Source organism: Lynx canadensis, chromosome F1, assembly GCF_007474595.2.
Source record: "Lynx canadensis isolate LIC74 chromosome F1, mLynCan4.pri.v2, whole genome shotgun sequence".
In the NCBI taxonomy this organism is placed as follows: Eukaryota; Metazoa; Chordata; class Mammalia; order Carnivora; family Felidae; genus Lynx; species Lynx canadensis.
Window position 1 is genome coordinate 68,711,719 of NC_044319.2, and position 27,551 is coordinate 68,739,269.

General features: G+C 42.2%; 1 protein-coding gene across 3 annotated transcripts in view; it reads left to right on the plus strand.

Moving 5' to 3' along the window:
* Positions 1-27,551, plus strand: part of GATAD2B (GATA zinc finger domain containing 2B) — a 90,510-nt gene that overhangs the window by 43,797 nt on the left and 19,162 nt on the right. The window lies entirely within an intron of this gene.

Genomic DNA, 27,551 nt, shown 5'->3' on the forward strand with positions numbered 1-27,551 from the left:
ATGTCGGGCTCTGCACTGAGCATGGAGCCTGCTTGAGATTCTCTCTCTCCCTCTGCCCCTCTCTTCCCCTCCTGTGCACAGATCTCACTCTCTCAATAAACAAAGAAACAAAATGATCCAATGAAATGGTACATTTGGAGATAATTTCACTCTTTGTAGCATCTAAGATGAAACCTGTTGTGTAGCCATTTTGTTATCCCTTAGGGGCTCTTACCCCCATCTGAGGAATCGGTTTCAGAGTTTGGTTTATATGTGTGTAAATTCCTTTTGGGAGCTGAAATAGGTTACGTTCTGGGAAAGTGCAGAGTTAATTGCCGGGAGTGATTGGCAATAGGAGGCATTAGGTAGCTGGGAAGGAACTCAGCCTTCTGGTTTGCATCTGGGTGGCTTGGGTAGCTTGAAGATGTGCAGGACAGGACCATTGCTTGGCAGGGCCTGCAAGTGCAGTGTGCTTCCGGTTTGGTGGCAGATAAATGGCTGTTCGCTCTGCTGCACGGCTGCAGGGAGAAGGCACAAGCCCCCGGTCTCTGAGGCACTGGTGAGATAGAATTTGCACGTATGAGTGTGTCTGTCCCTTTGAAGTAACGCGGATTGTCGTTGGGAGACTTGAGTAGGCCTGCTCTTTGTGGGATAACTAGGTAGCTAGGCTGCTGCTTACAGCATTCTCCCTTCTCCGCTATGACTAATTTAGTAGATAGAGCTGTAAATATTCTTGAAGGATATCTGGAGAAAATTTTGTGAGGCCAGAATCTTGGGAGATTTTCCAGTGGCGTGTAGGTCACTGTTTCCCTGTCACCACCACCTCCCAGCTCTTGTTTCCTCAAAATGGAGAAATGTGGTTACTCTCCCCATGAATTCAAATGCCTCTGGCTTTTATTAGTCTGCTTATGAATGTGTGGGTGTGGTAAACACATGCTTCATATGTGTGGTGCTGTTTGCATGTACGTACCTATGCAAGATAATAATTGAATGAAAGTCTTCAGTGATGGAACGGAACATTACAGGCGACCGCCATCAGTGAAATGAAGCGGGCACCCCTTGCCGTCCCTGGTGTCTTAGAAGGGGCATGTCCTGGGCACTGGAATTAGATCTAGGTTTTAACCGTGACTCTCCTGTCGTGTGTGACCTTGGGCATGTTTATTTAGTCTTTCTGAGTCTCCGTTACCTCATTCATAGGATGTGTGGGGGAAATACAGACTGTACTGAGAATTAAGTGAAAAACTGTTGCTGTGGTTCTTAGTCCACAGTTTTGGTATTAGCCATCACTCAACTGTTGTTCTCCTATTTTGCCTTCCTCTTTGCCCCCAAACACACCTTGCTACTTTTCTTCCTACTGAAATACACTTTCCCCCACCTGTTTTCAGATTTGTGTGATGAATGGTTTATCTGGGAAGAGGCTCTCCCGAACATGTGTGTACCAAATATACTTGGGAGATCTTCTGAGCAGGGTGAAAAATCTCAACCATTCAAAACTCTTCTTTCCTTCCACCCGTTGTGGGTGGGGTTTTATCCACCCTGGGATGAAACATGAAAAATACTTGTTTTGTTTCTCCCTTCAAGTGTTATCCCAGTAGTATTCCTCCAGAAACGCTATATTTGTTCTATTTTGCACAAAGAAAAATGGAGTTTTCTAGATGAGTTCTGGAGGAGATTGGAAAAATGTGGCTTGCTTAGCAATTTACAACCTAAATTGCTTACTTGCCTGTTTGTTTTGTGAAAGTTCAGGCCAATCATTCTTAAACTGTAAAGTGCCTAATAATCAGCAAGAAAAACAAAATGCAGACCCTTTGCTTAGGAAATTCCAGTTTCTTACTTTGAGATGGGCCTGTGAAGAGGCATTTTATTTTTTAGTTTTTAATCTCTCTTTTAAGTTTTTATTTATTTTGAGAGAGCAAGAGAGTCACAAGCCTGGGAAGGGCAGAGAGAAAGAGAAAGAATCCCTAGCAGGTTCCACGCCATTAGCACAGAGCCCAGTGCCGGGGCTCGATCTTATGAACTGTGAGATCATGACCTGAGCCGAAATCCAGAGTCAGATGCCTGACCAACTGAGTCACCCAGGTGCCCTGCGATGATGCATTTTAAATAAATACCTGTAGTAATTCTGGTACAGGTAATCTAAAACAACACTTAGAGAAACACCGATTTAAAGGAAAAGAAAAATGACAAAACTAAATGTCTCAGGTGCCATCCACGGATCACACCTTGGTCTGCGTTGTCTTCTGTAGAGATACTTCTCCAAACCTTCTCTAGGGGAGTACCAGCTTTTTGTTTTGTTTTATAATACAGCATGGGCCAATACGGTGAAATGAATTACTAGGAAAGGAAGATTAAAAAAGATATACAGAAATACAAACCCAATATTTTTTATTGTTAGATTCAGCAGGCAAAAAAATTACTCTGTGAGGTTAAAAGAAAAGTTTCTACATGCTTACTCTCAGCTTATGCTTATCTTGTTGCAGAGTGATAACTAACAGTTCACTGGCCAGCATCAGCCCATGGGCTACGCTTCGGATAGTGCTGTTCTTCAGAGATGAAAAGGATTTTGTGTTGAAACTGGCAAGCTGGAAACAGCTGGTCTCTTCTGCAGTTCCCAGGAAGGCTGATTGTTTCATCTATAAAATTGAGACAGTTTTACTATTTTGCCTATCTTATAGGAATGTTAGGAGGGCCGTATAAAATATAATGTGTGTAAAAGTACACTGCAGACTTAAAAAACTAATGTAAGTTATATTCAACGTTTGTTTTTTTTTTTTTTTTTTTTTTTTTTTTTTTTTTTTTGGGACAGAGAGAGACAGAGCATGAACGGGGGAGGGGCAGAGAGAGAGGGAGACACAGAATCGGAAACAGGCTCCAGGCTCTGAGCCATCAGCCCAGAGCCTGACGCGGGGCTCGAACTCACGGACCGCGAGATCGTGACCTGGCTGAAGTCGGACGCTTAACCGACTGCGCCACCCAGGCGCCCCTAATGTAAGTTATATTAATCATCACAAACATTTATTGAACATACTATTTAGCAGGGAGTTTGTCAGCAACGAGTGATGTAGGGAGATATGGCAAGGGGCTTACTATTCATTTTATGTATTTGCCACATAAGGTTGGCAATATGCTGATTAAATTCCAGATTCATAAAATTTCCTAGACTTGAGCAGTCTTGCTCTGAACTCCAGGAGCATTCTATTTTTAAAATACGCAACTTTGTGATATTATTTTTTGTAATAGTTCTGAAATAAGAATTTTGAGGGGCACCGTGGTGGCTTAGTCAGTTAAGCGTCTGACTCTTGGTTTTGGCTCGGGTCATCTCATGGTTTGTGGGATATAGCCCCGCATTGGGCTCTGCACTGACAGCAACAAGCCCACTTGGAATTCTCTCTTCCTCCCTCTCCACTCCTGTCCCACTCACGCACACACGCTCTCTCAAACTTTTTTTAAAAAGTAATTTTTTTTTTTTTTTTTAATTTTTTTTTTTTCAACGTTTATTTATTTTTGGGACAGCGAGAGACAGAGCATGAACGGGGGAGGGGCAGAGAGAGAGGGAGACACAGAATCGGAAACAGGCTCCAGGCTCCGAGCCGTCAGCCCAGAGCCCGACGCGGGGCTCGAACTCCCGGACCGCGAGATCGTGACCTGGCTGAAGTCGGACGCTTAACCGACTGCGCCACCCAGGCGCCCCTAAAAAGTAATTTTTGAAGGCGTATTCATGCTTGTCTAATGGACTGGAAGCATTTTAGAGGCAGGCACCCTTTTCAGTTGAAGTTTCTGGTGCTCCTTGTGTACGGGTCCTTTGCTGTTAATCAAGGAGATTTCCCTTCTCCCAGCTGGCTCCCAGTTTCAGGCTTGCTATCCAGTCCCACACCCTTTCTCTCCTTTGCCCAGCTCCTCCTCTCAGAGCATTTGCGGAAGATGGAGATCCTTGATGTCAGGAATTCATTCACCCGAAAAATTTTTGAGTGCCTGTTATGTACAGGTTAGGTGAAAGAGATAAGAAAATAATACATATGGTGCACCTGGGTGGCTCAGTTGGTTAAGGGTCTGACTTTGCAGGTCATGATCTCGTGGTTCGTGAGTTCAAGCCCCACGTCATGCTCTGTGCTGATGGCTCAGAGCCTGGAGCCTGCTTTGGATTCTTTGTCTCCCTCTCTCTCTGCCCCTCCCTTGCTCACTCTGTCTCAAAAATAAACATTAAAAAAAAAAAAAACAAAAACGTATGATTCCTGACCTCTGGGATCTCACAATTTTTTAAGGGAAATGCACAAGTAGCTCAGTAACAAGATCAGTACTGACATGTTCAAAATGTTTTGAGAACACCGAGGGAGGGGATGAGGAAACTTTCATAGATGAGGTGACCATCTAATTTACCATCTAAATTGAGACTTTATCAAAGGGAAAAGGGGGGCTTTTTATCATCATGAAGGGACAAGAGGTATAAACTGGGACTGTTCCATGCAAACTAGTACACACTGTCACCTATTCGTAAAAGATACGTCTTTGTGGGCGCCTGGGTGGCTCAGTCGGTTAAGCGGCCCACTCTTGGTTTCAGTCATGATCTTGTGGTTCATGGGATGGAGCTCCACGTCGGGCTCTGCACTGATGGCATGGGGCCTGCTTAAGATTCCCTCTCTCTCCCCCCTCCCTCTCTGTCCCTCCTCTGCTTCCGTGCTCTTGCTGTCTGTCTGTCTGTCTCTGTCTCTCAAAATAAATACACTTGAAAAAACTGTCTTTGTATAGTGTTAAAGAGTTGGAAGATTTACTAAGTAAAGAAAATGTCACAGTTATGAGAGAATATATAGGTGTGCCAGACCCATATTATACTTAGGGACAGGAGTGGCAGAAGGTAAGGTTGCTAAGGTAAATTGGGACCAGGTGATGTAGGGACCTATGTGCTATTGTTGGAGGTAATGAGAAGCCTCTCATATTAAGGCTGGGATGGTAAGATTAGACTTTTTTCTTTTTTTAATGATTGTTTATTTTTGAGAGTGAGAGAGACAGAGTGTGAGGGGGAGGGGCAGAGAGGGAGACCAGAATCCAAAGCAAGCTCCAGGCTCTGAGCTGTCAGCACAGAGCCCAATGCGGGGCTCAAACTCACGAACTCAACCATGAGATCAAGACCTGAGCCAAAGTTGGACACCCGACCCACTGAGCCCGGCGCCCCCCCCCCTTTTTTTTTAGATCACTTTTACAGGCTATATGGAAGGTGAATGCGGTGGAGGCAGGGGAACCTTTGTTACTGAGACCACAAGATCATATTTAAAGTATTTGCTGTAGATTAGGAGAGAAAATAGGATATTCTGAACTGAAGAGTGTCAGGAAAGTTGGAAAGAACAGAGAGACTCCAGAAATACTTAAATCCTTAGAGACATTTAGACTTGTGGGGAGAAGTCACTCTGCTTCCAAGACACCTGCTTCTGGCTTTCTTCTTACCTCAGACCACCCCCCCATCTTCTTTGCTAGGTGTTCTCTAAATGTTATAATGCGTAAATGTTGGGCTCTTCTCTGTTTGCTGTCTCTGTTTCTAAATGATTTTGTGTACCCCTGTGACTTCACACTCTTGCCTGTATGCTTAGGGCTCCTGAATTTATGGCTTCGCCCTACACATCTCTTAGCTCTAGCTTGTGTCTCATAGGTTTTCAGAGTTAATGTCTTAGAGCTACACTTTTCATTTTTCACTCTAAACATAGCATTATTCACCATTTTCATACAAGGCATCATCATTCGCTTTTTCTCACAGTTCACATCCAGTACATCAGGGTTTCTCTTGGCCCTTCTTTCAAGGTGTGTATCCTAACTGATACTCTCGATTCACGGCCGCACCTGATTTGGTCCCTCGATTACCTCTTCTACCTCGTTTCCTACCACTCTCCTCTGGGATATGGCATTTCAGCTTCGTTTTTTTTTTTTTTTTTTTTTTTAATACTGTTTCTTGCACATATTAAGCACGTGTCTTAAGCAGCAAGAATTTCCTGACTTGCTCCATTCTCTCTCAGATACATTCAGACCTCACTTCCTCACTTCATTGAGGACTTAGCTCAAATGTTCTCTCTTTAGACAGGACTTTCCAGACTGTGCTTTAAGAATAGTTTCCCCTTGGGGCACCTGGGTGGCTTAGTCGGTTAAGCGTCTGACTTCAGCTCAAGTCATGCTCTAACAGTTTGTGAGTTCGAGCCCCGCATCAGATTCTGTGCTGACAGCTCAGAGCCTGAAGCCTGCTTGGGATTCTGCGTCTCCCTCCCCTGCTTGCACTCTGTCTCTCTCAAAAAAATGAATAAGTGTTAAAAAAAAATAAAGAATAGTTTCCCCTTCCCCCTCCCTCATCTAACACTCTCTAACCCCTTTTGATGCTTAACCTGTTTTGAAGGTACTTACCACTGCTTTATATGTGTATATGTTATTTATTTCCCACTAGAACATTAAGCCCAGGAGGATAGAGACTGCTCAACACTGTATCCTCAGTGCTTAGAATAATGCTAATAACAGGTAGCAGGCATTTCACAAATACGGTATTTCATAGAATCTAAGGAGTATCCATGCTCTGTCCAGGCACGCTCCTCTCCCAGTGCCTCCAGCTCTTCACCAACCTGCAAGTTCCTGAACCCCGTATTGTTTGGATTTTACAGAGGCTTCCTCACATAGACATGGTGTATCATTAACTCAATTTCCAGCCCCTGTCTGGAGGATGGGGATGGGGAGTGAGAATTTCAAGCTTCTAATCAGGGCTTGGTCTTTCTGGTGACCAGTCCCCACCTGGGAGTCCTCCAAGCACCCACCTGGCATCACCTCGTCCGAACAAAAGATGCCCCCGGTGTTCTTATCACTTAGGAAATTACAAGAGTTTTAGGAACTCTGTCTGTGCCAGGAACCAGAGGCAGAGACCAGCATACGTATTTTCTGTTCTCTCACACAAGCCCAGCAGTAACCACAACCATAGCTCAGGAGGGCTACGTGCACTTCACCGTAATGTTGCTGCTCAGTCGAGGGTCACTGTCCGCGTTCTTGTGGCACGTTACTTTCCTGTTCTCTGTGGTCGAGTTAAAGGCCTCCTTTCGAAAAAGGAGTATGTTCTGTTCTGCCTGCTCTCTTTTTTTCAGTTAAAACAATCTAAAAAGTTTTTAACTTTTAAGAAGTATGAAAATGTTTAAATATATCTATATAGTTATACGTAACAGTGAACAGCTTGTGTAATTGCCATCTTCAGTTAACAATATTTGCCGTATTTGTTTCATGATATATAGCATATGCATATTTTTTCTGAACCATTCCAAAGTAAATAATTTACTTCTTACACTTAACCAACTGAGCCACCCAGGCACCCCTGTTTATTTGAAGCCGAGAGACATGTCTGGTCTGAAAAGATACCGAAGTAGTTATTATGAATATGAAGTTTACACTTTCAGATCATTTTTGACCTTGGGAGACCATAGAACTCTAAGACTCTTTGCAGTTGCATTACAAAACACCTGGTAATGCTGGATAAAATATAGCAAACTTTTTTTTTTTTTTTTTCCTTTTTAAAAAACTTCCTTTTCGGGGCGCCCAGGTGGCTGAGTCCGTTGAGCGTCCGACTTCGGCTCAGGTCATGATCTTCGCGGTCAATGAGTTCGAGCCCCACATGCGTCGGGCTCTGTGCTGACAGCTCAGAGCCTGGAGTCTGCTTAGGATTCTGTGTCTCCCTGTCTGTCTGCCCCACCCCCGCTCATGCTCTAGCTGTCTCTCTGTGTCTCTGTCAAAAATAAATAAACATTAAAAAAATTTTTTTAAATAAAAAATAAAAAACTTCCTTTTAAATGCATAGCTGAGGGACATCTGGGTGGCTCAGGCGGTCAGGCATCCGACTTCAACTCAGGCCATGATCTCACGGTTTGGGAATTTGAGCCCTGCATCGGGCTCTGTGCTGACAGCTCAGAGCCTGGAGCCTGTTTCAGATTCTGTGTCTCCCTCTCTCTCTGCCCCTCCCCTGCTCACACTCTCTCTTTCTCAAAAATAAATGAATATTTAAAAAAATAATAATAAATGCATAGCTGAGCCTGAAAGAAATAAGGAAAATCATCAAGGACAACAAATGAAAGGTGAACTGACAATGAGCAGGGTGTATGTGACTTAATGCTGTGACATTTCTGGTGCTTTTCTAGTCTCAGTAACCAAAAGACTTGGTTTTAATGCTTATGAGGGTTCCAGAGAGACAGCATTAGGCCTAAATGGAGCAGAGTTAGAGATGAGAATCCTCACAGAAGACTGGGAGCCTTTATTTTTTTTTGTTTTTAATTTTTTTTTTTTTTAAAATTTTTTTTAACTTTTATTTATTTTTGAGACAGAGACAGAGCATGAACGGGGGAGGGGCAGAGAGAGAGGGAGACACAGCATCGGAAGCAGGCTCCAGGCTCTGAGCTGTCAGCACAGAGCCCGACGCGGGGCTCGAACTCACGGACCGCGAGATCATGACCTGAGCCGAAGTCGGCGGCTTAACCGACTGAGCCACCCAGGCGCCCCTGTTTTTAATTTTTAAAAATGTTTTATTTATTTTTGAGAGAGAGAGAGGGACAAAGCGTGAGCAGGGGAGGAGCAGAGAGAGAGGGAGACACAGAATCCAAAGCAGGCTCCAGGCTCTGAGCTGTCAGCACACAGCCCGATGCGGGGCTCAAGCTCGGGAACAGTGAGATCATGCCCTGAGCCGAAGTCGGACGCCGAGCCGAAGTCGGACGCCCAACCGACTAAGCCACCCAGGCACCCCGAAGACTGGGAGCCTTATAAAATTTTTTTTTTTAGTTTATTTTTTGAGAGAGAGAGACACACACACACACCCGGGGGGCGGGGGGGGGGGGCAGAAAGAGACAGGGATAGACAGAGAGAGGGAGGGAGGGAGGGAATATCCTAAGCAAGCTCTGCAGTGTCAGCTCAGAGCCTGATGTGGTACTCGAACTCACGAACCATGAGATCATGACCTGAGCTGAAATCATGAGTCAGACACTTAATTGACTGAGCCATCCAGGTGTCCCAAGGCTGGGAGCCTTGAAGGCTCAAGAAAAGGAGGTGACCATAAAAAATTCCATCCCCTAGTTCAGACAAACAAGGAAACTCGTAGAACCTAGAACTCTGGGTTCTGATTAGGGATTGGTGGGAATATCCCCTGAAAATTTAAGTATGGGTCTACACTCCTACAGGGTTAAATTATTTTTGTCTTGATATCCCCAAGCTGAGAAGTAAAAATAAAAAATATTTAGAACCCTTTATGCCCTTGGGGTAACTGGCAGGAGCATATGGAAAACTACTCTGGAGGAACAGGTCCACAGTCCAAACCACAAAAGTCCCAATGAAGACAAAGCTCACAGTAAAAAAAAAAAAAAATAAATAACAACAACAAAAAAAAATAACAAAAAGCACACACCACAAAACCCCAATTCATTTACCATGAACAAGAATCACTTAACAAAAATCAGTAGGAACTGAGACTTAAGATAATAAATCTCTTGATTACAGTTTATAAAATAAGTATATTTAAATAGTTAAGTACAAAGATTTTGAAAGAGTAGAAAAAATGCTTTGGGGGAGACAGACTTGAACAATGAACCAAATAAAATATCTAAAAATGCAGAATATGGTCTTCTATTCAGCAGGTAGTTATCTAGTACATTTTATGGGCCAGGCACTGAATAGAATAGGAAAAAACAAACAAACAAAAACACCTCTGCCAAGGAGCTTAACATTTTCATAGGTAGGAAACAGACCACCAAATATAAACATGGAATAGTAGTCATAGAAAAGAAGGAAAGCTTGCCATTTGCGACAACATGAATGGATCTTGAGAGCATTATGCTAATTGAAGTAAGTGAGAGAGAAAGACACCGTCTCATATGTGGAATCTAAACACAACACAACAAACAACTGAGAACTCACAAACTCACAGAGAACAGATTAATGGTTGCTGATGGGGGTGGGAAGATGAAATGGGTGAAGTTGGTCAAAAGGTACAAACTTACTTCCAAAATAAGTAAGTTACAGAGATGCTTGTTAATCCATGGAGATGGAACGGACAGCATGGTGTGACTGTAGCTAATGATGCTGTATTATATATTTGGAAGTTGCTCCAAGCAAGTAGATCTGAAGGTTCTCAGCACAAGAAAGAAATTTTAACTGTATAGTGATGGATAGTAAGACTTATTGTGGCAATTACATAATATGTGTAAATGTCAAGTCTTTATTATGTACATCTGAAACTAGTTTAATGTTACCTGTCAATTATATCTCAGTTTTTAAAAAAGCATAAATGATCCTAAATTAGAATGAGAACCCAGATGTATGAAGTCCTGAAGGCCAAGTGAAGAAAGCATTTCAAAAAGAAGGAATACTGATTTGTTTAAATAGTGCTGAAAATTCAAGTCAAATGAGGACTGATTTTTTTTTTTTAAGTTGAGGGGAAAAAAAACTGTTGGATTTGGTAGCATGAAGTTAATTAGTGACTTGGAAAAGATGGTTTCTTTATGTTGAAAGAACAAAATCTGAACTGAAGTCGTTTCAAGAGAAAGTGGAGACCATATAGAGGACACTTGAGGAATTTTGCTGTACAGTGTACAGGGAAATGGGGCAATAAATGGAACAGAATAAGAGGTCATGGGAAAATTTCCCCAAAGTAAAAGTAGTACACCAAGTTGGTGTGAAGAGATGGAATGATTCTCAACATTTGCTGAATGATGGAACCAACGAGGGAGTATATTTTTTATTTTTGTTTTTTAAAGAGAGCGTACATTGCGCATGAGCAGGGGAAAAGCAGAGAAACTGTGAGATCATGACCTGAGCCAAAATCAAGAGTCGGACGCTTAACTGACTACGCTATCCAGGCGTCCCCAATTGGGAGTTTATTAAGGCACAGATGCTTGAGTCCTATGGCAGACCAATTAAATCAGAAGCTTTAGGAGTGGGACCTCTGGTATCGGTTTGTCTTTTTGGGGTTTTTTTTCCTACAGTTCCTCAGATGATTCTAATGTGTATTCAAAGTTGATCTGTTCTGCAGTAGATCAGTGAAATTAAAAATTCAGAAGATGTGTTTGTTAAACAGCATATTCAACATAGCTGAAGAGAGAATGAGGAACAACAGGAGAAAATTACACAGAATATAGCACAGAGATAGGAAGAAATGGAAAATACGAAGAAAAGTTTTGAGACCTGGAGACCAGAATAAGATGACCCAAGATGTATCTCAGGGGTTCTAGCATAGAATAGAGGAAAATGGAGATGGTAATAATATTCAAAGAGATAATGGCTGAGAATTTTCCAGAATTGTTAAGTATATGAATCTTCAGGAAAATACAACTAATCCTGAAAGGATCAGTAAAACAAAACACATTAGAACGCATGAGTGATACTAAGTTTTGTAGGATGTCAAAGACAAAGAACTTATGAAAGCAACCAGGGAGGAAAAAAAGAGTTCCACAAAAGAATGAAAATTAGACTTAAACCAAACTTCTCAACAAGAAAATGCCAGGAAAGTATTTTCAAAGTACACAGAAAAGATACCTGAACTAGAATTCTATTTTCACTCCAGAGTGAGGAGAAAATAAACATTTTCAGGTAAATTTGAATTGTTTAGCAGCTATGTGTTCTACTAAAAGAATTAATAAAGGATATGTATCAGGAAAAGAGAATTTGAATCCACTAAGATTGGCAGGACAAAAAGAAGTTTGTTGGTAAATCTAAATTAGCTTTTACTATATCTAACGCACTAATTATGACAAATTTGATAGGAGCTAAAAAACAAAATAGGGTTGAAATAAAACAGAGAAAATGAAATAAAGAAAATTTAAGTCAGTCCAGTTGATAGAAGTCATAAGAGACCAAAAAAGAAGCACAGAACAAGCAAGATGGTAGAATGAAGAGGGTAGAAATAAAACCAAATATATTAGTAATCATGATAGTAAATTTAAATGAACTAAACTAGGCAGCTAAAAAAAACCATTAGGTTGAATGGAAAAATTCAGGTAAATACTGTAAAAAAGACACAGAAGTTTAAAAAAAAAAAAGGCACAGAAATTGAAATTAAGAATGGAAAAAGATGTTTCAGATGTTTCAAGTAAATCAGAAAGTTGATGTGCTCATATTAACAGACAAAATAAGGTTTGAGGCCATAATTAGAGGAACTTTTAAGATACAAGTAAATATAAATTATAAAGGAGAACTTTGATAAAGGAAATTTTAAATGACTAAAAAATATTTCATCTTCGTTTTTTAAAGTTTTTAAGATTTTTACTTTACTTTTTTTACTTTTTTTAGTGTTTATTCATTTTTGAGAGAGAGAGACAGAGCATGAGCAGGGGACGGGCAGAGAGAGGGAGACACAGAATCTGAAGCAGGCTCCAGGTTCTGAGCTGTCAGCATAGAGCCCGACGTGGGACTCAAACCCACAAACTGTGAGATCACAACCTGAACCAAAGTCAGACGCTTAACTGAGCCACCCAGGCACCCCTAAGATTTTTATTTTATCTTACCTTATTTTATTTTATTTTATTTTTTAATAATTTAATGTTTATTTTTGAGAGAGAGAGAGAGAGAGAGAGAGAAAGAGAGAAAGAGGCAGACTGCAAGTGGGAGAGGTGTAGAGACAGAGGGAGACACAGAATCTGGAAGCAGGCTCCAGGCTCCAAGCTGTCAGCACAGAGCCCGATGTGGGGCTGGAACCCACAAACTGTGAGATCATGACCCGAGCTGAAGTAGGTCGCTTGACCGACTGAGCCACCCTGGCACCCCTAAGATTTTTATTTTATTTTATTTTATTTTATTTTATTTTATTTTATTTATTTATTTTTTTAAAACGTTTATTTATTTTTGAGACAGAGACAGAGCATGAACAGGGGAGGGGTAGAGAGAGAGGGAGACACAGAATCTGAAACAGGTTCCAGGCTCTGAGCAGTCAGCACAGAGACCGATGCAGGGCTCGAACTCACGGACTGTGAGATCATGACCTGAGCCGAAGTCGGACGCTTAACCGACCGAGCCACCCAGGCGCCCCAAGATTTTTATTTTAAATACAATCTATACCCCGATGTGGGGCGCGAACTCATGACCCCAAGATCAAGAGTCAGTCACTTACTCTACTGACTGAGCCAGCTAGGCACCCCTGTTTTTAAAAGAAATGTTTTGGGGCGCCTGGGTGGCTCAGTCGGTTACGCATCCGACTTCGGCTCAGGTCACGATCTCACAGTTTGTGGATTCAAGCCCTGCGTTGGGCTCTGTGCTGACAGTTCAGAGCCTGGCACCTGCTTCGAATTCTGTGTCGTCGTCGTCCTCCTCCTCCTCCTCCTCCTCCTCCTCCTCCTCCTCCTCCTCCTCCTTTTCCCCCTCCTCCTCCCTTTCCTCCTCCTCCTCCTCCTCCTTTTCCTCCTCCTCCTCCTCCTCCTTCTCCTCCTTCTCCTCCTCCTCCTCCTCCTCCTCTTCTCTCTCTCTCTCTCTCTCTCTCTCTCACACACACACACACACACACAAATAAATTCTAAAAAAAGTTTTTTTAAAGCTATGTTTTGATAAGTATGATATTCTGGGTTGTCAGATTTTTTTCTTTTACTCCCTGTTGCATTGTTTCCAACAAGAAATCTGATGTCCTTATTTTTGCATAACGTGTCTTCCTTTCCCTCCCCTGTCCCAGCTGCTTTTAAGATTCTGTAGTAGTTCTGGGCAGTTTAATTATGATGTCCCTTGGTATAGCTTTCCTCGTGTTTCTTGTGCTCAGGGTTTATTGAGATTCTTGGATTTGTAGGTTTATAGTTTTCGTTGTTAATTTTTAGCCATTATTTATTCATATATTTTTCTGTCCACTCCCATCTCCTTTCTCTGAGGGACTCCAGTTACCTGTATATTAGACTGCTTAAAGTTGTCCCCTAGTCCCCTGATACTCTTCTTTTTCATTCTTTTTTCTTCTTTTTTTTAAGTTTTTTTAAGTTTGTTTATTTTTTGAGAGAGAGAGAATGCGCAGGGGAGGGGCAGTGAGAAAGGGAGACAGGGGATCTGAAGCAGGCTCTGCTGACAGCAGAGAGCCTGATGTGGGACTCGAATTCATGAACCATGAGACCATGACCTGGGCTGAAGTGGGACGCTTAACTGAATGAGCCACCCAGAAGCCCCTTACTCTTTATCTGTCTTTGATCTGGGGTGATTTTTATTACTAGGTCTTCTAGTTGATTAAATCTTTTTTCTCTAGTAACTAATCTATTAATATCATCCATTGTGTTTTTTAACATCTTTATTGAGGTACATTTTACCTGCCACAAAATTCACCTATTTCGAGTGTACAATTTAATGGTTTTAGTATATTCAGAGTTGTGGAGCTATCCCCACAGTCTAAGATTAGAACATTTTCATCACTCCAAAAAGTAACCCCTGACCCATAAGGAGACATTCCCCATTTTGACCCTCTCTTCAGCTCTAGGCAGCCACTAGTCTTTCAATTTGCATAGATTTGCCTAGTCTGGATTTTTCATGTAAATGGAATCATACAATATATGGCCTTTTGTGACTGACTTCCTTCACTTAGGTAATGTTTTCAAGGTTCATGTATGTTGTAATTCTTCTTTTCTTTAATTTCTTTTTTTTAATGTTTATTTTTGAGGGAGAGAGAAAGCAGAGTGTAAGCAGGGGCAGGGAGGGGCAGAGAGAAAGAGGGAGACACAGAATCCGAAGCAGGCCCCAGGCTCTGAGCTGTCAGCACAGAGCCCGACGCGGGGCTCGAACTCACGGACCATGAGATTATGACCTGAGCCAAAGTCGGACGCTCAACCGACTGAGCCACTCAGGTTCCCCGTAATTCTTCTTTTCTTTTTCAACTTTATTTATTTATTTTGAGAGAGCAAGCACTAGTTGGGGAGGGGCAGGAAAAGAGAGGCAGAGACAGAATCCCAAGCAGGCTCCACACTGTTAGCATAGAGCCTGATGTGGGGTTCAGACTCACAAATTGTGAGATCATGACCTGAGCCAAAGTCCGTCAGATGCTTAACTGACTAAGCCTCCCAGGTGCCCCTTTATGTTATAATTCTTATCAGTACTTCATTCCTTTTTGTGGCTGTGTGTAATATTCCATTGTACGGATCTACCATATTTTGTCACTTGGTGGGCATTGCACAGATTTTTGCGTGGAAATAATGTCTTCAGTCCTCTTGGGTGTATACCTAGCAGTGGAATTTGTGGGTCATTGGTAACTGTACATTTAACTTTAGGAGGAACTGCCAAGTTCTTTGCCAAAGTGATTGTGCTGTTTCACATTCCCACCAGCAGTGTGTGAAGATCCCACTTTCTCTATGTGCTCCCAGCACTTACTTTTTTGTGACAGCCATCTTTCTGCAGCTCTCACCTCTGTGGTTCTCTGCCCTTCTTGAAATCCAGCTGCCTTTGTCTCACTGCACCCGCGTCTCCATTACTTGGGCTTACAAGATGCCTCGCTCTGCCTCAGGTCCCCCTGCCTATACCATGTGCTTGAAACTCTCAAGACAAGAAATGAGGGCAGTTGGCGAGCTCACCTCATTTGCCTCTGGCTCCTGTGGGATCCTGCCTTTGTTGCCTGATGTCCAGTGTCTTGAAAACCCTCATTTTGTGTATTTTGCTGGGGGGGTGCGGGGTGGTGGGATTTGTTATTTCAGGTGGGAGGTTAAATCCAGCCAGCCATGTTAACGCCATCTTGGCCAGACGTGGACTTGGCATCATTAAATATCAGCAAATTGATGCCTAATGGTTGAACTGGAGAATGGGTTACTAATCTGTATGTTTTTCTTGTGGTGTTCCACAGCAGTTAAATAAACTAGAGCTTCGTGCATTCACTTGGATAAATTTTAAATATTAAAAAAACTGAATATTGAAAAGCAAATGAAAAAGATACGTACAAGCACTACTTTTTTTTAAGTTTATTTTGAGGGAGAGAGTGAAAGTGAGGGAGCGGCAGAGAGAGAGAGAGAGAGAGAGAGAGAGAGAGAGAGAGAGGATCCCAAGCAAGCTCCACACCATCAGCACAGAGCCCAGCGTGGGGCTCAAACCCACGAACCGCGAGATCATAACCTGAGCCAAAGTCAGGAGTCCAGCCCTTAACCGACGGAGCCACCCAGGTGCCCCTACAAGAGCTACTTTTTTTTTAATTTTTTTTTTTTTTCCTTCAACGTTTATTTTTATTTTTGGGACAGAGAGAGACAGAGCATGAACGGGGGAGGGGCAGAGAGAGAGGGAGACACAGAATCGGAAACAGGCTCCAGGCTCTGAGCCATCAGCCCAGAGCCCGACGCGGGGCTCGAACTCACGGACCGCGAGATCGTGACCTGGCTGAAGTCGGACGCTTAACCGACTGCGCCACCCAGGCGCCCCGCTACTTTTTAAACTATAAAAACTCACAAACTATACTATATGTTATTTAAGGATATATATAGCAATAATCTTATAAAAATGTTCATAGAAATGATAAATCCATCCTAATGCCCCTGGGGAGAGAAGGAGAAGAGAGGGTAGAGAATGGTTTGGACATGAAGTTACACAAAGTGCTTTGACTGTATCTGTAGTGTTGAATTTCTCTCTTTGCCCTCCCCTGCTCTTGCTCGCGCTCTCTCTCTCTCTCTCTCTCTCTCAAAGTAAATAAATAAATTTTAACAAAAAATGGGGAAAAGACAAGAACAGAGAGTTTTCACAAAGGAGGATTTACATATGGCAGATAAACACATAAAGAGATAATCAACATCATTAGCCATTAGAGAAATGCATGTGAAAACTGTAGTGAGCTACCACTCCAGAACTCTCAGAGTGGCTGAAATAAAGAATGAGGGTAGCATCAAATGCCGGTGAGGATGTGGAGAAACTCAACTTCTTAACCACTGCTTACGGGGACATGTGACGATGTAACTACACTGGAAAACGCATTAGCGGTTTCTTCTGAAACTGAACATTGGGGCAGGTTAGGCATTCAAGTCTTGATTTCAGCTCAGGTCATGATCTCGTAGTTCATGAGTTCAAGCCCCGCATTGGGCTCAGGCCTGCTTGGGATTTTCTCTCGCTCTCTCTCCCTCTCTCTCTGCCCTTTCCCTACTCATTCTCTCTAAATAAATAAATAAACCTTAAAAAATTTTTAATTAAACAGTAATCTGCCATATTACTGAGCAGCCACTCTCTTAAGCATTTACCCCAGAAAAATGAAAGCTTACGTTTCTGCAAAAACTTGTGTATGAATGTCCATCACAGCTTTATTATAGCAAAAAAAAAAAAACAAAAAACAAACAAACTAGAAACAACTCTGTTGTCCTTCAGCAGGTGAATAAATAATGGTACATTCATATATCATGGACTACTAGTCAGCAATAAAAAGAAACAAACTGTTGGTATGTGCAACAACTTGAATGAATCTCAAGAGAATTATACTAAAAGCCATTTTAAAAAGCCAACCTCAGGGGCACCTGGGTACCTCAGTCAGTTAAGCATCCAAGTCCTGATCTCTGCTTAGGTCTTGATCTCAGGGTCATGAGTTCAAGCCCCGTGTTGGTTTCCATACTGGGCATGGAGCCTACTTAATTAATAAAAAAAAAAAAACAAAAAAAAAAACCCCAACCTCCGAGTTGTATACTGTGTGGTTCCCATTATATCTGTGAAAAGATGAAATTTTTGGTATGGAAAACAGATTGGTGGTCATCAGGGTTTGGGATGTGGTTTGGAGGTGGTAAAAGGGTGGATATGGTTATCAAGTGGCAGCAGGAGGGGCCCTTGAGATGATGGAAATGTTGACTCTAATGGATAAATGCACCTACAAATGTTGGTAACGTTGTGTAGAATGAAATAAGCACAAATGAATCCAAGTAAACCTGGAGAAGATCTACAGATTAAATGGGACTCCTGGGTGACTCAGTCGGTTAAGCGTCTGACTTCGGCTCAGGTCACGATCTCACAGTTCGTGAGTTCGAGCCCCACATTGGGCTCTGTGCTGACAGCTCAGAGCCTGGAGCCTGCTTTGGATTCTTCTCTCCCTCTCTCTCTCTGCCCTTCCCCCACTCATGCTCTGTCTCTCTCTCTCAAAAATAAACATTAGAAAAAAAATTTTTTTAGGGGCGCCTGGGTGGCTCAGTCAGTTGAGCATCAGGCTTCAGCTCAGGTCATGATCTCACAGTTTGTGGGTTCGAGCCCCGCATCAGGCTCTGTGCTGACAACTTAGAGCCTGGAGCCTGCTTCTGATTCTGTGTCTCCCTCTCTCTCTCTCTGCTCCTTCCCCACTCATGCTCTGTCTCTCTCTTTCTCCTTCAAAAATAAACAAAAACATTAAAAAAAAATTACAAAAAAAATTTTTTTTTAAATAAGTCTTTAGATTTGGGGGTACCTGGCATATGACTCTTGATCTCAGGGTTGTGAATTCAAGCCCTGTGTTGGGTGTGGAGATTACTAAAAAAAAAAATTAAGTTAAAGTCTTCAGATTAAGGCAAGTATTAGAATTCATGAGAAGGGTATATTTATTTTATATACAGTAAAACCATGGATTGCGAGTAACTTGTTCTGTGAGTGTTCCGCAAGATGAGCCAACATTTCTAATAAATTTTAACTTGATAAATGAGCGATGTCTTGCCCTATGAGTAGTATGTCACACCAAATGTCACATGATCACAACTAATGGCCCCCATGCAGAAAAGCGTTGAAAAGAAAGGCAGTGAGAAGGAGATGATTATGGTGGAAGTTAAGGAAATCATCAAGAAGTACAAACAAGGTATACAAGTGACCAAAATTGCAAGATTTTATAAGAAGTTGATGCCAACCATCTGCACAGTATTAAAGAAGAAATAGGGAGCCAAATGCAGCAAAAGGAGTCACGAGATTATCAAAGCAACGGCCAGGTGTTCTGGAAGATGTAGAAAAGTTGCTTCTGATTTTGATAAATGAGAAGCAACTAGCAGGTGACACTGTGACCGAGAACTTTATCTGTGAGAAGGCAAAGGCCTTGTACACCGACCTCATAAGTAAACTGCCAGGTATGTCAACAGAAAACAAAGAAGCCTTCAAAGCAAGCAGGGGATGGTTTGATAACTTTAAGTGGCATCTGTAGTGTTGTGAGGCACACAGAGACTTGAGTTTGGACGCTAAGGCAGCTGAGGTGTCCGCTACCGAGTTCCAGAAGCTCACAGCTTCTGAGTGTTACCTGCCAGAGCAAGTTTTTAACTGTGATGAGATGGGGCTTTTTTGGAAAGAGATGCCAAAGAGGATGTACATTACAGAAGAAGAGAATGTAATGCCCGTCACAAGCCCATGAAAGACCGTTTCACCCTCTTGTTTTGTACTAATGCAAGTGGGGGTTTCAAAGTCTCATTCCAAGAATCCACAAGCTTTCAAGAAATGCAAGGTGCAGAAGAACCAGTTAAATGTTCTGTGTGGGTCCAACAGCAAGGCTGGGGTCACTCGTATCTTGTTCGTCGAGTGGATCAACGAGGCCTTCGGTCCTGCAGTGAAGAAATACCTTTTAGAGAAGAATCTGCCGCTCAGAGCCTTGCTGGTGATGGATGATGCCCCTGCTCATCCTCCAGGCTTTGAGGACGACCTGCTGGAGGAATTCGAGTTCCTTAAGGTCAAGTTCCTTCCTCCCAACCCCACTCCAGTCCTCCAGCCCATGGATCAGCAAGTCGTTTCGAACTTTAAAAGGCTTTACACCACAGCACTACTTCAGCGACGCTTCGAGGTGACCGAAGGAACGAACCTTACCCTCCGAGAGTTTGGGAAAAATTGTTTCCACATGGTGAACTACTGCCTGAAGATCATGGATAAAGCCTGGGATGGGGTCACCAAGAGAACCCTCAGTTCTGCTTGGAGAAAGTTGTGGCCCGATTGTGTTCTTGGACCTGACTTAGAGGGGCTTGCTCATGAACAGCAGCCGCCAGTTGCCGGTGAAACGGTGTCCTTGGGGAAGACCAGGGGACTGGAGGTGAGTGAGGACGACAGTCAGGAGCTGGTGGAGGAGCATGGCCAGGAGCCGACACCGACGAACTGATGGGTCTGCATCGCAAGCAGCAGCAAGAGGTTATGGGGGAGATCTCGTCTGCAGGGGAGGAGGAGAAAAAGGCCGAAGAATCCCTCACTTCAAATGAGATTAGGGAGATGTGTAAAATGTGGGAAACAGTGAAACATTCTGTAGAAAAGCACCACCCAAATAAGGCTGCAGCAGTGCGAGCGATGAATCTGTTTAATGACAATGCAATGTCCCATTTCTATGAAATCCTCAAAAGGATGCAAAAGTAAGTGTCATTGGATAGGTTCCTTGTTAAAGGTGCACGAAAAGAAAAGGATTCTGTTGAGCCAATAGATAGGAATTCCATTAGTGGTAGTGAAGGTCGTCCTACCCAATAACCCTCCTCTCTCTCTTGTCTCCTTCACACCAGCCATGAAGGTTTTCAAAGGTAAGTGTAGGTTAATTTGTTTATTTTTCTTTATATTTTCTTTATTATTTTGTATTACAGCATTGTAATCATTTTTATATGAATATTTTTTGGTTGTGGAACAAATCATCTGAGTTTCCATTATTTCTAATGTGGAAATTTGCTTTGATATACAAATGCTTTGGATTACAGGCATGTTTCTGGAATGAGTTACGCTCACAAACCAAGGTTTTACCGTATATCTTACACATACGTATGTATTATATATAATATATAAAATATATATTATGTATAAATATATAAAGCATATAAGGATGAGTATATATATGGGTGTATAATATTTTAAGTGAAATATTTTCATTTCTACTTAGAATTTTTAATTTTTTTTTTTCAACGTTTATTTATTTTTGGGATAGAGAGAGACAGAGCATGAACGGGGGAGGGTCAGAGAGAGAGGGAGACACAGAATCGGAAACAGGCTCCAGGCTCTGAGCCATCAGCCCAGAGCCTGCGCGGGGCTGGGACTCACGGACCGCGAGATCGTGACCTGGCTGAAGTCGTACGCTTAACCGACTGCGCCACCCAGGCGCCCCTCTACTTAGAATTTTTAAACCAAAGTATTTTATTTATATTAATTTTTTTATGTTTATTTATATTTGTGAGAGAGAGCACATGCATGCATGGGCCAGGGACAGAGAGAGAGGGAAAGAGAGAATGCCAAGCAGACTCTGCACTTTCAGCGCAGAGCCCAGCGTGGAACTCAAACTACCGAACCGTGAGATCATGACCTGAGCCAAAATCAAGGGCTGGTCGCTTAACTGACAGCCACCCAGATGCCCTCAAAATATTTTTAACCTTTTTTTAAAGGGATACCTGGTTGCCCCAGTTGGATAACCATGTGACTCGTGATCCTCTGGGTTATGAGTTCAAGTCCCATGTTGGGTGTAGAGCTTTTTTTTTTTTTTTTTTTTTTTTTTTTAAAGTAAGTTCTGCACCCAACATGGGGCTTGAACTCATGGCTCTGAGATTAAGAGTTGCATGCTTCACTGACTGAGCTAGCCAGATGCCCCAGAACAACTTATTTTTATGTGTTAAAGAAATACTGTTTTACTTTTATATAACTAGAGGCTTAAGTTTTATCAGTTTTGAAAATTGGGGTTTTTCTAACTTAATTGACAAAAGTTTTCTGTTATCCTGTGATGTGATTTAGTGCGAGAGCAAATAGAAAGGGCTTATGCATTACCTAGTGCACAGCAGGCATTCTGTAGATGTTAATTCAGTTTGCTCATCCCTCCAGCCTCTTCTCTCTCAGGCTCCTCTGAGTCTTTGCTGCAACCTGGATTCTGGTTTGGCGTTAACAGTAAGATGGAAACTTGACAAGCATGGGTCTAGAGCTGTGTTACCATCTGGCCATTCTTGTTTTTTATAACAGCAGCAGATTTAAAGCTGGGCATTTTTGAGGGCACCTGGGTGGCTCAGTCAGTTAAAGTGTCAGACTCTTGATTTCAGCTCAGGTCATGATCTCACGGTCATGCAGTCGACCCCCACATTGGACTCCAAGCTGGGTGTGGATCCTGTTTAAGATTCTCTCTCTCTCCCTTTGCACCCCCTACCCTGCCCCTTGCACGCGTTCTCTCTTGCACTCTTTCTCACTCTCTCTCAAAAGATAAATAAAATAAAAGCTGGGCATTTTTGTGCTGTAATTGTTGGACATAATTAACTACTGTCTTCCTGGAACTCTCCTTTAGTTTGTTGATATGTCTGGTTTTCCTGGTTTTCCCCCAGCCCTCTGGCTATTTCTTAGTTTCCTCTGACCAACCAACCCTTAAATGTAGGTATTGCCTAAGATTCTATCCTTGGCCCTCTTTTCGAGTGATTATATATTAATTTTTTTTCTGGGCAGTTTCACTTACTGCCCATACATTACTTCCATTACCTCTTCTACCTGTCCAAATATTTATCTCCGCTCTGGCCCAAGTGCTGGCTCTTCTGTTTGTTTGCCATGTATCCACCTGTTTTTTGGATATGTCCACCTTGATTCCACATGGCACTTCTTTTTTTTTTTTTTTTTTAACGTTTATTTATTTTTGAGACAGAGACAGGGCATGAACAGGGGAGGGTCAGAGAGAGGGAGACACAGAATCTGAAACAGGCTCCAGGCTCTGAGCTGTCAGCACAGAGCCCGACGCGGGGCTCAAACTCACGGACCCCAAGATCGTGACCTGAGCCGAAGTCGGCCGCTTAACCGACTGAGCCACCCAGGCGCCCCCCACATGGCACTTCTGACAGTCTTCCATTAAGATATTTTCAGTTTAGGTAACAGAACAGAAAACCTAGCTTATACTGGCTTAAACATTAAGGGAGTTTATTGGTCTGTGTAACTGGAATCCAGAAACTAGCTTCAGGGCAGTTTGATGTGGCGCAGCTGTGTGATTAGCTCCCATCTCGGTGTTCTGCTGTGCGCAGTGTCTGCTTTATCTGCAGGCTGCCTGCCTTCCCTCATGGTCACAAGATGGCTGCCAGCAGCAACATGCCAGGACTGCATATGTTCACACTCACATTCCGGAGAAGAGACTATAGGAGCTGGGGACTGAGATTTAAAAGTCAGGGATGATTCCCAGACTTCTAACTTTTGCATCTAGATGAATTCAGTCCTCTTCATTGAAACATAAAGGCAGACAAGATGGATTCCTGAGAACACCCAAATCCTTACTTCAGTTACATGCACATCTGTCTCCTATTGGGTTGAAATTGTTAAAAGACAGTGACCTGATCCTTTTTCACCTCAATTCCTCACAGCTTAACAGCTAACCCTATACCTGGCACATAGTATATATACATAGTATTTGTGGGGGATGATAGACGGATATGCACATTCACGAATACCCAACCTTGCTTCTCAGAATTCTCCAGCTCTGATACATCCCTCTGTATAATGGATTCTTGAAGTGAGCTACACCTGCATTGGGATTCCAGATTCGCTCTGTCTAAAGCTTTGCAGTCTTGGGATACTTGATTTAACATTTTCCCAGCTGTAAAGTAAGGCTAATACCACTTGCTTAGTAACTTGTTAAGGAAATTTAAATAACACATGGTAAGTGCCTAGCAGTGTGTTTGGCATTTAAGTAGGTACTTAAGAAAGATGAGCTGTTATCATTAGCAGCCCAGAGGAAACAAACAAACAAAAAACTGGGTACACATTAAACGGCAAAATACAACATTTATTTTACAGGAAATTACTTTTTACTTTATTTTAAGTGGGCTCCATGCTAAATATGGGGCTTGAGCTCACAACCCTGAGATTAAGCATTGCACTCTCCACTGACTGAGCCAGCCAGGCGCCCCTATTTTATAGAATTTTTGTTTGGCTTTTTGGAGAGGAATTTTTGTGTGACAAGTTTATATTGAATATTATTTTCACAGCTTTATGGAGTATAATTTAAGTTTATGGTTTAGTGATTTTTTTTTTTTTTTTTTAGTAAGTATACAGAGTTGTAAAGCTATTATCACAATCCAGGTTTAGAACATTTCCATAACCCAAAAGGATCTCTTGTGCCATTTTTTTTTTTAATGTTTTTTTTCAATGTTTATTTATTTTTGGGACAGAGAGAGACAGAGCATGAACGGGGGAGGCGCAGAGAGAGAGGGAGACACAGAATTGGAAACAGGCTCCAGGCTCTGAGCCATCAGCCCAGAGCCTGATGCGGGGCTCGAACCCACGGACCGCGAGATCGTGACCTGGCTGAAGTCGGACGCCTAACCGACTGCGCCACCCAGGCGCCCCTTTTGTGCCATTTTTAATTTGTCTGTTACATTGGGTTTTTTTTCATTGTGGCAAAATATACATAATACAAAATTTACCATTTCCCCCCTTCTTTCCCTTTTTGTTTTCCTTTTCCTTTTTAATTTTTTCCCAAAATTTAACATTTTAACCATTTTTAACTATACAATTCAGTGGCTTTAAGTACATTCACATTGTTGTGAAACCATCACCACTGTCCATTTTAAGAACTTTTTCTTCACCCCAGAGACTCTGTTCCTGTTAAATCTTAGCTCCTCATTGCCCTTTTGCCACCCCCAGTCATGGGTAGTCTCTAATCTACTTTCTGTCTCTCTGAATTTGCCTATTCTAGGTACCTTATATAAGTGGAACCATAAAATATCTGTCCTTCTGTATTTGGCTTACTTCACTTTGCATGATGTTTTCAAGATTCATCCATGTTTCATTGGATTTTGAGACAGGCCCAGCTATGAACACATAAAGTTGGAGCTTACAATAAGATCAGTAAAGTCAAGAATGGGCAAGGAAAATTTGGTCAGAGTTCTCAAACCATCTTTTGGGAAAGATTAATTACCTTAGACAATCAAATATCTGGTTCTGGTTTCTTCCAACTTTCAGTATATCCATTTATTTCATTAGAGTATGATAAAAGGGAATTACCTGAGCAGTATTCAACTGTTTGTATAACCGTTCGAGAAGCCAGGATAATGATGCCTTCCCAAACTCCATTCAGCTCTAGGTTATCGAGTTTTGTTGCTTTGTCTTCTGATTTCAGTGCTCACAAATATAATTTGTCTCAAAACTTAGAACACACTACCATATTAATTTGCATTTGTATATCTTGCTGTGTGCTTTTCTGGAGTATTTTTTGCATCTAGGTGTATGATCAGTTGAGTAACAGACTTTTCCCACCTACAACTCCCCATGAGATTCTTAGTGGTGCTCTCAATATGAGGTGTCCATCAAGTTACCTGGAACACTGTTACTGTGGAGTTAGAGCCTAACTCTTGCTGTTCTGTAGTACTGAGCTTTCCAGTTTCCACCTGGGGGTATTTTTCAGAGGTATACCACTTTAGAAATAACACATACCATGGGGCGCCTGGGTGGCTCATTCGGTGAAGCACCAGACTCTTGATTTCAGTTCAGGTCATGATCTCACGGTTCCTGGGATCAAGCCCCAAGTCAGGCTCTGCAGTGACAGCGTGGAGCCTGCTTGGGATTCTTTCTCTCCCTCTCTCTCTGCCCCTCCCCTGCTTGTGAGCACACATAATGCACTCACTAAATAAACATCTCTCTCTTTCTCTAAATAATAAACATTAAACAAAAAAAGAAATAACACAGATCTTTAGGGGGACCTGTAGCTACAGAATGTCTGTATGCTCTATAACATGTCTGTCTGAAGCTGTTAGAACAAAGAGGATATGGAGAAGTTGGAACCCTCCCCCCCACGCTGCTGGCAGTGACACAGAATGGTGCTGCTGCTTTGGAAAGCAGCCTAACGCTTCTTAATGTTGAACAAAGAGCTGCCGCAGGGCCCAACAGTTCACTCCTAAGTGTACACCCAAGAGAACTGAAAACACGTTCACACGGAAACTTGTACACAAAAGTTCACGGCAGCTTTGTTCATAATAGCAAAAAGGGGGGAAAATCAAATGTCCACCAACTGATAAGTGGGTAAACAAGTAGATTATCATTTGGCCGTGAAAAGATACCAAGTACAAACACAGGCTTCAAACATGAATGAACCTTAAAAACATGATGCTCAATGAAGGAAGCCAGTCACAAAAGATCCTATATTGTATGACTTCATTTATATGAAAAGTCCAAAGCAGGCAAATTAGGAACAAAAAGTAAATTAGTCGGGGGCAGAGAGACTGCTAATGGATATGGGTTTTCTAGGGGGGAGATGATAAAAATGTTCTAATATTGATTGTGGCAGTGGTTACACAACTCTGAATCAAAACCACTGAAGTATGCACTTTAAAAAGGTGGATTATGTGATGTGTGAATTATGTCTCAATAAGCCTGAGCTTTTAAAAAGAATTAGGGGCGCCTGGGTGGCTCAGTCGGTTAAGTGTCCTACTTTTGACTCAGGTCATGATCGCACTGTTTGAGCCCCACGTTGGGCTCCGTGCTGACAGCTCGGAGCCCGGAGCCTGCTTCGGATTCTGTGTCTCCCTCTCTCTCTGCCCTTACCCTGCTTGCGCTCTGTTGCTGTCCCAAAAATAAATAAACATTAAAAAATGATTTTTTTAAGAGAGAATTAAGAAACATTACCAAAAAACTCAGAGATCTAGCTTCTGATTTTTTTTTTTTCTGATCTCCAAAATGTCTGTTTCCTTTTGTTGAATACTCTTTTATTGGCTACTCTTCTTTTTTTTTTTTTTTGTCATACCCAGAAAAGGATCAAATAGCTCTTATTTTACTCCTCACTGCAAGAAGGAAGACGCTTCAGAGGGCGCATGGGTGGCTCAGTCGGTTAGGCATCCGACTTCGGCTCAGGTTGTGATCTCACGGTTTGTGGGTTCGGGCCCCGCGTCCAGCTTTGTGCAGGCGGCTCAGAGCCTGGAGCCTGCTTCAGATTCTGTGTCTCCCCCTCTCTCTGCCCCTCCCATGCTCATGCTCTGTCTCTCAATAATAAATAAATGTTAAAAGAAAAAAATTAAAAAAAAAAGATGCCTCAAGCACATACATATTTTTCTTTTCAAGAGCACCAGTTAACACTTATAGTCTTCTCTGTCCTGCTACTTAAGTCTGTGAGTCATTGGGCCTCATGTCGTATCTTCAAGTATAGAGGAGGTCATAACCCTAGGGCATAGAAATTACATTTTGTTGAGCATCTTCATGGGGTATCTTCAAGCCCCACGTCAGGCTCTGCTGGCAGTTCAGAGCCTGCTTGGGATTCTGTCTCCCTCTCTCTCTGTCCCTCCCCTGCTTGCTGTGTGTCTCTGTCTCAAATAAAAATAAAACTTAAAAAAAAAACAAACAGTTAAATTTTGTTGAGCACCTTCTAAGTACCCACTTTTACAGATAAGACTGAGCTTTAGGGAGGTAAAGTAACTTACTAAATATTTGATCTTATAAATGTAATTAGCAGTTTGAGCCTATGTTTCTAGACTCAGAAAATTTTCTTTCCAGTGCCTCGTTGCTATTTCCTACCAGGAAAACAGCCCTGGATTTTAAAGTGTGGAAGAAGTTCTGTATTTAGATTTTGTCAGTGTAAAAAAATCAAAGTGAGAAGGGAAAATGATAATTTTCTTGCCTTTAAGCTGCATAAATAGAGAAAGTATTCCCTCCTATCAGCCTAAACACCTGAGTCTTTCATTAAAGCCAGGTATCTTAAGATGCTGACTCTATCTGTACAGCCTTGAGGCGGTAACTGTGGGCCCTTCTGATTCTTGCTGCTTGCAGACAGTCGAGGCTGC